The sequence below is a fragment of the Mobula hypostoma genome, chromosome 8 (genome assembly GCF_963921235.1).
Source record: "Mobula hypostoma chromosome 8, sMobHyp1.1, whole genome shotgun sequence".
Taxonomy (NCBI): Eukaryota; Metazoa; Chordata; class Chondrichthyes; order Myliobatiformes; family Myliobatidae; genus Mobula; species Mobula hypostoma.
In genome coordinates this window covers 1,832,217-1,844,315 of record NC_086104.1, presented here as the reverse complement: position 1 = coordinate 1,844,315, position 12,099 = coordinate 1,832,217, and the positions used below count along the sequence as shown (strand labels likewise).

Below are 12,099 nucleotides of genomic sequence, written 5' to 3'. Positions count from 1 at the left end.
GAAGGAAGAGAAGTGGGTGCAGTTACTATTACAAGAGAGAATGTGCTCAAAAAGCTGAAAGACCTAAAGGTGTGTAAGTCATCTGGACCGGCAGATGGAATACAGTGTTGGGAAATGTATGATAATGCATTTTGGTAAAAGGAACGATAGTGCAGACTATTATTTAAAAGGGGAGAATGTTCAAACATCAGAGGTGCAGAGAGACTCAGACTTCCAGAAGGTTAATTTACAGGTAGAGTCTTTGGTAAGGAAGATCAATGCAATGTTGGCATTTATTTCTGGGGGAATAGAATATAAAAGCAAGGAGATAAAGCTGTGGCTTTATAAGACACTAGTCAGGCTGCACTTGGTGTATTGTTAACAGTTTTGAGCCCAATACCTCAGAAAGGATGTGTTGTCATTGAAGAGAGTCCAGAGAAGATTCACAAAGATGATTTTGGGAATGAAGAGGTTAATATATGAGGAGCGTTTGGCAGCTTTGGGCCTGTACTCACTGGAATTTAGAAGAATGTTGGGGGGGAGATGTCATTGAAACCTACTGAATATTGAAAGGACTAGATAGGGTGGATGTGGAGAGGATGTTTCCTATGGTGGGGGTATCCAGAACTGGAGGGCACAGCCTCATAATTGAGGGGCAACCTTTTAGAACAGAGGTAAGGAGGAATTTTTTTGCTAGTGAGTGGTGAATCTGAGCTGCCACAGATTGCAGTGGAGGCCCAGTCTGTGGATATATTTAAGACAGAAGTTGATGGTTTCCTGATCGGTCGGGACAGCAAAGGATATGGTGAGAAGGCAGGTGTATGGGGTTGTGTGGGTTCTGGGATCAGCCATGATGGAATGGTGAGTTGAGTAGCCTAATTCTACTCCTGTGTCTCATGGTCTTAAGGTCTTCATAACAGTTATGTTCACACTTCTGTCCTGACAATATTCAGGCATACAGCTTACAGCTTTCAAATGAATTAAATGATTACAGTATCTCCAATCCAGAAGGAAATGGAATTAACACATTTCATCACTGGGGTTGACACAACACTCTGATTTCCAGCCTATATGGAGGATTCCTGACTCTCTGAGATTTCTTAGTCAGCTTCAGTTTCACCATTCTTTTATAGTTGATTCTCAGTCACAATCTCATCAGTTTCAGTATTTTCTCGTGACTTCTCATGTTTCCTTTGAGATGTCTCATCCTGTCCTTTATTCGTTGCTTCCTGCAACTCAGTTTCTCCTGCCATCTGACAAAACTCAGCTTCGTCATCGATTATGTTGCAGCCAATTTCCCTTTCAGTATCTACCTGTCCAATGGTTGTATTCTCCACTATACCCAGGTCTAGAATTGAAAGGTTCTGACACTTTTTCATCATTCCTCTTGGGAGGTTTGCATAGGTAAGTTATACCACATTCCAATTTCCCCATCTTCTGTGTCTGTACAGTATTCAGTGGCCACCCATTTTAATTCCAATTCCCATTCTGCTATGTCAAACCACGGCTTCCTCTACTGTTGTGATGAGGCCACACTCAGGTTGGAGGAACAACAACTTATATTTCGTCTGGTAGCCTCCAACCTAATGGTATGAACATCGATTTCTTGAACTTCCGGTAATGCCCAACCCCTCTCCATCACCATTCCCCATCTCTTTGTCCCTCTCTCACCCTATTCCCTTCCCTACCCTCCGGTGCTCCTCCCCCCTTTTCTTTCTTCCATGGCCTTCTGTCCTCTCCTATTAGACTCCCCTTCTTCCAGCCCTGTATCTCTTTCTCCAATTGACTTCCCAGCTCTTTACTTCACCCCTTCCCATCCCGGTTTAACCCATCACCTTCTGATTCTCCCTCCCTTCCCCCACCTTTTAACTCCACTCCTCAGCTGTTTTTCTCCAGTCCTGCTGAAGGGTCCCAGCCCGAACCATCGACTGTTTACTCTTTCCCACAGATGCTGCCCGGCCTGCTGAGTTCCTCTAGCACCTTGTCATAGTCATAGTCATAGTCATACTTTATTGATCCCGGGGGAAATTGGTTTTCGTTACAGTTGCACCATAAATAATAAATAGTAATAGAACCATAACTAGTTAAATAGTAATATGTAAATTATGCCAGTAAATTATGAAATAAGTCCAGGACCAGCCTATCGGCTCAGGGTGTCTGACCCTCCAAGGGAGGAGTTGTAAAGTTTGATGGCCACAGGCAGGAATGACTTCCTATGACACTCTGTGCTGCATCTCAGAGGAATGAGTCTCTGGCTGAATGTACTCCTGTGCCCAACCAGTACATTATGTAGTGGATGGGAGACATTGTCCAAGATGGCATGCAACTTAGACAGCATCCTCTTTTCAGACACAAACATCAGAGAGTCCAGTTCCATCCCCACAACATCACTGGCCTTACGAATGAGTTTGTTGATTCTGTTGGTGTCTGCTACCCTCAGCCTGCTGCCCCAGCACACAACAGCAAATATGATCGCACTGGCCACCACAGACTCGTAGAACATCCTCAGCATCGTCTGGCAGATGTTAAAGGACCTCAGTCTCCTCAGGAAATAGAGACGGCTCTGACCCTTCTTGTAGACAGCCTCAGAGTTCTTTGACCAGTCCAGTTTATTGTCAATTCGTATCCCTAAGTATTTGTAATCCTCCACCATGTCCACACTGACCCCCTGGATGGAAACAGGGGTCACCGGTACCTTAGCTCTCCTCAGGTCTACCACCAGCTCCTTAGTCTTTTTCACATTAAGCTGCAGATAATTCTGCTCACACCATGTGACAAAGTTTCCTACCGTAGCTCTGTACTCAGCCTCATCTCCCTTGCTGATGCATCCAACTATGGCAGAGTCATCCGAAAACTTCTGAAGATGACCTTGTGTGCATTGCTTGGGTTTCCAGCATCTGCAGGTTCTCTCTTGTTTGTGATTCAATGGATTTGACCGGTTTCTCTTCATGTCTTTCTGCCAAAACCATACTATTGCCCAACTTACCTTCAGCTTGTTTGGTTTCTCTTTTTTTCTTCCTGCTTTGCAAAGTTCTTTTACTCAGTGTGGGTTCTATGACGTCCTCCTTGCCCCAGAGGCAAAAGATGGCTCTGATGGAGAGTTTTTACAGGACCATTTCCATCTTCTTGTTTCTCTGTCAGGAAATTTGTTGTCTTTGTGGCAGCAGTGTAATTAAATACAGAAAAAACATTAGAAAAAGTACAGAGAATATGATAGAAAAAAACACGAATATGTACATACATACACAATAGTTAAATAGGTAGTGTAAAAACTAAAATAAAACATGGTGAGGTGGTGCTCATGGGTTCAATGTCCATTCAGAAAGCGATGCCAGAGGGGAAGACCATAAGACCATAAGATATAGGAACAGAAGTAGGCCATTCAGCCCATCGAGTCTGCTCTGCCATTCAATCATGGGCTGATCCAATCACTCCTCTGCCTTCTCCCCATACCCTTTGATGCCCTGGCTAATCAAGAACCTATCTATCTCTGCCTTAGAACTGCACACAATACTCCAAGTGTGGTCTCACAAGTGCCTTATAGAGCCTCAACTTCACATCCCTGCTCTTATATTCTATACCTCTAGAAATAAATGCCAACATTGCATTTGCCTTCTTCACAACCGACTCAACCTGGAGATTAAACTTTAGGGTATCCTGCACAAGGACTCCCAAGTCCCATTGCATCTCTGCATTTTGAATTCTCTCCCATCTAAATAATAGTCTGCCTGTTTATTTCTTCCACCAAAGTGCATGACCATACACTTTCCAACAGCGTATTTCATTTGCCACTTCTTTGCCCATTCCCCTAAACTAAGTCTCCCTGCAGGCTCTCCGTTTCCTCAACACTACCCACTCCTCCACCTATCTTTGTATCATTGGTAAACTTAACAACAAATCCATTAATGCCATGGTCCAAATCATTTACATACATGGTAAAAAGCAGCGGTCCCAACACCGACCCCTGTAGAACTCCACTGGTAACTGGCAGCCAGCCAGAATAGGATCCCTTTATTCCCACTCTCTGTTTTCTGCCGATCAGCCAATGCTCCACCCATGCTAGTAATTTCCCTGTAATTCCATGGGCTCTTTTCTTGCTAAGCAGCCTCATGTGCTGCACCTTGTCAAAGACCTTCTGAAAATCCAAGTACACTACATCTACTACATCTCCTGGCATGTGGCCAAGTGGTTAAGGCATTCGACTGGCGATCTGAAGGTCGTGACTTCTGGTCCCAGCTGAGGCTACGTGTTTTGTCCTTGGGCAAGGCACTTAATCACACATTGCTCTGTGACGACACTGGTGCCAAGCTGTATGGGTCCTAACCCCCTTCCCTTGGACAACAACAGTGTTGTGGAGAGGGGAGACTTGCAGCATGGGCAACTGCCGGTCTTCCATACAACCTTGCCCAGACCTGCGCCCTGGAGAGTGAAGACTTTCCAGGCGCAGATCCATGGTCTTGCAAGACTAACGGATGTCTTTACTTACTTTACCCTGCTTGTACTTTCCTCAAAGAATTGCAGTAGGTTACTCAGACAGGATTTTCCTTTAGGAAACCATGCTGGAAGAAGCTGTTCCTAAATAGTTCAGATTCTGTATAGATTATCATAAATTCTATAGTATCGTGAAGCTCTGCGTGGTCAACAACCCGCCCCGGCATCTCTAAAGACCAGCTCAGTTTAGTGGTCTTGTGTTAAAATGCTTTTGTGGGATTATGGTGGGATGTTCCAGTTCATTTATTGTTACATTTTGGCTTGGGTTATACAGTTATTCACTTGTGTATTTGTGGGTCACCCTGACTGTAACCGGGGTGTGTGATGGTCATCTCCCCCCTCTGTATGAGACTGGTTGGGTTCAGTCAGCGGTCATGATTCCCGGTCTGTTTTGTGTCTGTCACAATTAAACTGTTGTTGAGTTAAAGAGCTTCCTCATCTGTCATCATGAACCAAATGACTGCCACAGTATTTCTTTACTTTCCGTAAATGCCTGTAATGTATGCGCATTTGATAATAAATTTACTGGGAACTGCTAGCTCCCATTCCCGGAGCTCCAGGCCGGGATGTGGCACCGCCCCGTCCATTGGGAATGCCGCGGCCGTTGACGTCGCTTCCTCCGGATACGGGCCGGGCGGGACGGGACGGGACGGGACGGAGAGAATCTGCGGATACACGGATCGCGGGACACGGGAGGTGAGTGAGTGCCGACCCGGTACTCGGTGCTCGGGTCTGGTGAGTGGGTCAGACGAGGTTAAGAGGATGCGAGGATGGGTGTGTTATGTTTCTTTACGTGCGTGTGGGCACAGTGATTAATGGAGCTATATTATAGACCACCCAACAGTCTGAGGGATTTGAGAAGCAAATTCGTAGAGAGATAGCAGATTGTTGCAAGGTTATTATAGTAGGTGATTTTAACTGACTGTCTGTAAAAGTACTAGTTGGGATAGACTTTGACAAATTTGTTCAGGAAAGTTTCCAACGAGAGTGTGTGATACTGGAACCGCTTTTAGGGAAAGAGATAGGGCAGGTGACAGAAGTTTGTGTGCGGGAACACAGTGGCCGCACTGCCATTAGTTTCAAAGGGCATGTGCAAACGTGTAGTTCTGGTCTGCAGGTTGGCATTCAAAACTGGAGAAAGGCCAATTTTGATGGTATCTGAAAAGATCTGCAAGTGTGGATTGGGACAGGCTGTTTTCGGCAAAGGTACTCGATAAGTAGGAGGCATTCAAAAGTGAAATGTTGAGAGTACAAAGCTTGTCCAGTATGTGCCTGTCAGAATAGAAGGTAAAGATAGCAGGTGAAGGAACCTTTTCAAGAGATATTGAGGCCCTGGTTAAGACAAAGTAACCCGAGGTCAGTGGACTTGGTTGGTCTTTGCATTTTTTTGATGAACGGAGAGCATGTCGGGAGGGTTAGTACTTTGCTCTGGGTGTCAGATGTGGGAATCGTGGGAATCTTCTGGTCTCCCTGATGGCCACATCTGCCCCAGGTGCACCGAGATGCAGCTCCTGAGAGACCGTGTGAGGGATCTGGAGCTGTGGCTCGATGACCTACAGCTTATTAGGAGAAGTGAGCAGGAGTTAGATAGGAGCTACAGGGAGTTGGAACATAAGAACATATGGGCAGGAGTAGGCCATCCGGCCCATTGAGCCTGCCCCACCATTCAAAAGATCATGGCTGATCTGTCCATAAAGAGCCATCTCTTTAGTCAGAGATGGTCAGAGCTGTCTCGATTTCCTGAGGAGACTGAGGTCCTTTAACATCTACCGGACGATGCTGAGGATGTTCTACGAGTCTGTGGTGGCCAGTGCTATCATGTTTGCTGTTGTGTGCTGGGGCAGCAGGCTGAGGGTAGCAGACACCAACAGAATCAACAAACTCATTCGTAAGGCCAGTGATGTTGTGGGGATGGAACTGGACTCTCTGACGGTGGTGTCTGAAAAGAGGATGCTGTCTAAGTTGCATGCCATCTTGGACAATGTCTCCCATCCACTACATAATGTACTGGGTGGGCACAGGAGTACATTCAGCCAGAGACTCATTCCACCGAGATGCAACACAGAGCATCATAGGAAGTCATTCCTGCCTGTGGCCATCAAACTTTACAACTCCTCCCTTGGAGGGTCAGACACCTTGAGCCAATAGGCTGGTCCTAGACTTATTTCATAATTTACTGGCATAATTTACATATTACTATTTAACTATTTATGGTTTTATTACTATTTATTATTTATGGTGCAACTGTAATGAAAACCAATTTCCCCCGGGATCAATAAAGTATGACTATGACTAAACTCACCTGCCTTTTCCCCATAACCTTTAATTCCCCTACAATGTAAAAATCTATCTAACTGTGTCTTAAATATATTTATGAAGAAGCTCAACTGCTTCCCTGGGCAGAGAATTCCACAGGTTCAACACAAAAGTCACCCTGAGGTTGCAGGAGTTAGATAAGTGGGTGACAGTCAGGGAAGAGAAGGGAAGAGCTCAGATAGTAGAGAGCACCCCTGTGGCCATCCCCCTCAGTAATCGTTATCTCATTTTGGATGCTGTTGAGTGGGGTGACCTGACAGAGGACGACCACGGCGATCGGGTCTCTGGCACTGAGCCTGGTTCCGTGGTGCAGAAGGGAAAGAGGAAGATGAGGAATGCGGTAGTCATAGGGGATTCCATAGTGAGGGGAACAGACGGGAGGTTCTGTCAGCCTGATAGAGATACCTACATGGTGTGTTGCCTCCCAGGTGCCAGGGTACGGGATGTCTCGATTCAGGTGCAGACTATTCTGAAGGGAGAGGGTGAACAGCCAGAAGTCTTGGTACATGTTGATACCAGTGACATAGGTAGAAAAAGGGAGGAGGTTCTGAAGAGAGAATTCAGGGAGTTGGGTAGGAAGCTGAAAAGCAGGACCTCCAGGGTAGTAATCTCGGGATTGCTGCCTGTGCCACGTGCTAACGATTGCAAAAATAGCACGATCAGGCATATTAATGTGTGGCTGAGAGACTGGTGTAGGGGCAGGGATTCAGATTCTTGGATCATTGGGGCCTCTTCTAGGGGAGGTATGACCTGTACAAAAAGAACGGGTTACCCCTGAACCCAAAGGGGTCCAATATCCTAGCAGGCAGGTTTAATAGAGCTGTTCGGGAGGGTTTAAACTAATTTGGCAGGGGGATGGGAACTGGAGTGATAGGGGTGAGGAAGGGGAAAACAGAAATAAGTCAAAGATAGAGTGCAACGGAGATGATAGAAAGAACAGGCAGGAGATGAGGCTGAATCACAGACAGTGGGATGAGTTACAGGACAATGATAGAATGGAAGAACAGACTCGAAAGGCTGAATGGCCTCATTTATTCCTGTGTCCTATGGACCAACCAGGGTAGGCATGGACTAGGCAGGCTCTACTTTTCTATGATTGTGACTCTACTCACCAAGGCCTTCTAATGCTCCTTCTAGATCTCCTAAGTTCATTCCTCAGTTCCTTCCTTGCTTGTCTGGTAGGGCTTGTACGGGAGAGTGAGGAGATAATCGATCAGAGTTACAGGGAAGTAGTCACCCCGAAGTTGCAGGAGGCGAGTGGCTGGGTGACTGTCAGGAGAAACGGAAATGTGAATGGGCAGCTAGCGCAGAGCACCCCTGTGGCCATTCCCCTCAAAAATAAGGGTACAGTTCTGGATACTTTTGTGGGGGATAACCTCCCAGGGGAATGCCACAGAGACCAGCTTACTGGCACTGAGTGTGGGTCTGTGGTGCAGAAGGGAAAGAGGGAGGAAAGGAGAGTGGTAGTGAAAAAGGACTCATTAGTCAGAGGAACAGAGGGGAGATTCTTTGGACGTGATAGAGACACCTGGATGGTATGTTGCCTCCCTGGTGCCAGGGTCAGGGATGTCTTGGTTGGCGTCCAAGGCATTTCAGAGGGGGAGGGAGCACAGCCAGGTGTCTTGGTACATATTGGTACCAATGACATAGGAAGGAAAAGCAAAGTGATCCTGAAGAGAGAATTTAGAGAGGTGTGCAGAAAGTTGAGAAGGAGGAGATCCAAGGTAGTAATTTCTGGGTTGTTACCTGTGCCATGTGCCAGTGAGGGTAGAAACAGGATGATTTAGCAGATAAATGTGTGGCTGAGAAGCTGGTGCAGGGGGCAGGGCTTGAGTTTCTTGGATAATCGGGATCTCTTCTGGGGGTGGTATGACCTGTTCAAAAGTGACACATTGCACCTGAACCCAAAGAGGACCAATATTCTCATGGGCAGGTTTGTTAGAGCTGTTGGGGAGGGTTTAAACTAATTTGGCAGGGGGGTGGGAACCGGAGTGAAGGGACTCAGGATAGGACGGATGATAAAAAGGTAAAGATAGTGTGCAGTCAGACTGTCAGGAAGGGTGGACAGGTGATGGGACTTAGTTGCAGCCAACAGGCTGAGTATCAGATCATTAGGGATGTAGAATCAGAAAGGACAGCAAATACAGTACTCAAGGCGTTGTATCTAAATGCGCGTAGTATAAGAAATAAGTTGGGTAATCTTGTTGCACTATTACAGATTGCCAGGTACGATGTTGTGGCCATCACTGAATCGTGGCCGAAGGATGGTTGTACTTGGGAGCTGAATGTTCAAGGTTACATGTTGTACTGGAGGGATAGGAAGGTAGGCAGAGGGGTTGGTGTGGCTCTACTGGTAAAGAATGTCATCCAATCACTAGAAAGATGTGACATAGGATCAGATAATGTGAATCCTTGTGGGTTGAGTTAAGAAACTGCAAGGGTTAAAGGACGTCTCCCAACAGTAGCTGGGACATGGAACAAAGATTACAATAGGAGATAGAAAAGGCATGTCGAAAGCGAATATTATGATAGTCATGGATGAATTCAACATTCAGGTAGATTGGGAAAATCAGACGGTAATGAAGCTCAAGAGAGTGAATTTGTAAAATATCCATGAGATGGATTTTTAAAGTGGTTTGTCATTGAGCCTACTAGGGGATCAGCTATACTGGATTGGGTGTTATGTGCTGAACCACGGGTGATTTGGGAGCTTAAGGGAAAGGAACTCTTAGGAGACAGTGATCATAATATGACTTAGTTCAACTTTAAATTTAATAACTAGGGACAAGGAAATGGCAGATGAACTAAAATGAGTACTTTGCGTCAGTCTTCACTGGGGAAGACATTAGCAGTATGCCTGATGTTGTAGTGGGTGAAGGAAGAGAAGTGGGTGCAGTTACTATTACAAGAGAGAATGTGCTCAAAAAGCTGAAAGACCTAAAGGTGTGTAAGTCATCTGGACCGGCTGAGCTGCACCCTAGGGTTCTGAAAGAGGTAGTGGTAGAGATTGTGGAGGCATTAGCAATGATTTTTCAAAATTATTGGAATCTGGCATGGTGCCAGACAACTAGAAAACTGCAAGTGTTACTCCACTCTTTAAGACAGGAGGAAGGCAGCAGAAAGGAAATTATAGACCAGTTACCCTGACCTCAGTGGTTGGGAAGATATTGGAGTCAGTTAGTAAGGATGAGGTGATGGAGTACTTGGTGACACAGGACAAGATAGTACAAAGTCAGCATGGTTTCCTTCAGGGAAAATCCTGCCTGACGAACCTGTTGGAATTCTTTGAGGAGATTACAAGTGGGATAGACAAAGGGGATGCAGTGGATGTTGTATACAGTGATGTGCAAAAGTTTGGGCACCCCGGTCAAAATTTCTGTTACTGTGAATAGCTAAGTGAGTAAAAGATGAACTGATTTCCAAAAGGCATAAAGTTAAAGATGACGCATTTCTTTCATATTTTAAGCAAGAAAACTTTTTTATTTCCAACTTTTACAGTTTCAAAATAACAAATAAGGAAAAGGGGCCGAAGCAAAAGTTTGGGCACCCTGCATGGTCAGTGCTTAGTAACACCCTCTTTGGCAAGTATCACAGCTTGGAAACGCTTTTTGTAGCCAGCTAAGAATCTTTCAATTCATGTTTGGGGGATTTTCGCCCATTCTTCCTTGCAAAAGGCTTCTAGTTCTGTGAGATTCTTGGGCCGTCTTGCATGCACTGCTCTTTTGAGGTCTGTCCATAGATTTTCGATGATGTTTAGGTCAGGGGACTGCGAGGGCCATGGCAAAACCTTCAGCTTCCACTTCTTGAGGTAGTCCATTGTGGATTTTGAGGTGTGTTTAGGATCATTATCTTGTTGTAGAAGCCATCCTCTTTTCATCTTCAGCTTTTTTACAGACGGTGTGATGTTTGCTTCCAGAATTTGCTGGTCATCATCATTGAATTCATTCTTACCTCTACCAGTAAATGTTCCCCGTGCCACTGGCTGCAACACAAGCCCAAAGAATGATCGATCCACCCCCATGATTAACAGTTGGAGAGGGGTTCTTTTTATGAAATTCTGCACCCTTTTATCTCCAAACATACCTTTGCTCATTGCGACCAAAAAGTTCTTTTCAAAAGCTTCAAAGGAATATCTAAACAAGCCTGATGCATTTTGGAAACAAGTCCTGTGGACTGATGAAGTTAAAATAGAACAGGTTGGTTGGTATGATGTTGAGGACATCACTGAGTCGTGGCTGAAAGAAGGTCATAGTTGGGAGCGTAACAGCAAAGGATATTTGCCTGGCATTCTGTACAGGTTCCAATGAGACAGGGAAAGGATGGTAGGGTACAGGAACCGTGGTGTACAAAGGCTGTTGAAAATCTAGTCAAGAAGAAAAGGGGAGCTTACTACAAAAGGTTCAAAAAACTAAGTAATTATAGAGATCTAGAAAATTATAAGGCTAGCAAGAAATAGTTTAAGAATGAAATTAGGAGAGCCAGAAGGGGCCATGAGAAGGCCTTGGCGAGCAGGATTAAGGAAAACCCCAAGGCATCCTACAAGTATGTGAAGAGCAAGAGGATAGGACGTGAGAGAATAGGACCAGTCAAGTGTGTATGGAACTGGAGGAGATAGTGGAGAAACTTAATGAACACTTTGCTTCAGTATTCACTACGGAGAAGGACCCTGGCAATTGTAAGGATGACTTACAGCGGACTGAAAAGCTTGATCATATAGACATTAAGAAAGAGGACGTGCTGGAGCTTTTGGAAAGCATCAGGTGGGATAAGTCACCAGGACCAGATGAGTTATACGCCAGGCTACTGTGGGAGGCGAGGGAGGAGATTGCTGAGCCTCTGGCGATGATCTTTGCATCATCAATGGGGACAGGAGGGGTTCCAGAGGATTGGAGGGTTGTGGATGTTGTTCCTTTATTCAGGAAAGGGAGTAGAGATAGCCCAGGGAATTATAGACCAGTGAGTCTTACTTAAGTGGTTGGTAAGTTGATGGAGAAGATCCTGAGAGGTTTAAGGGTCCAATTTAATATCAGAGAAATGTATACAATATACATCCTGAAATGTTTTTCTTTGCAAACATCCATGAAAACAGAGAAATGCCCCAAAGAATAAACGTAAGAAACCCCAGAGTCGCCCCCAGCTCCCCTCCATCCCGCGCGTAAGTGGCAGTGAGCAAGAATCCCCCCTCCCCCCACTGGCAAAAAAAGCATCTGCACCCTCCACCGAGCACTCAAGCTGAGCAAAGCAACAGCAAAGACACAGACTTGCAGTTACCCCAAAGACTTTGCGTTTCATCCGGCATTCAACGTACCACAG

At 45.5% G+C, this 12,099-nt stretch overlaps 1 protein-coding gene across 3 annotated transcripts in view; it reads left to right on the top strand.

Moving 5' to 3' along the window:
* The window catches only part of LOC134350327 (uncharacterized), a 53,468-nt gene that overhangs the window by 27,401 nt on the left and 13,968 nt on the right, over positions 1–12,099 (top strand). Inside the window, exon 1 of one of the 3 annotated variants that reach the window (XM_063055381.1) lies at positions 5,067–5,166. The exons of 1 other annotated variant lie outside the window; for it this stretch is intronic. The gene's annotated coding sequence lies outside the window, so the exon portion shown is untranslated. Of the gene's footprint in view, positions 1–5,066; positions 5,206–12,099 lie in introns of those variants that run through there. One more of the 3 variants, XM_063055383.1, reaches the window with a different exon arrangement.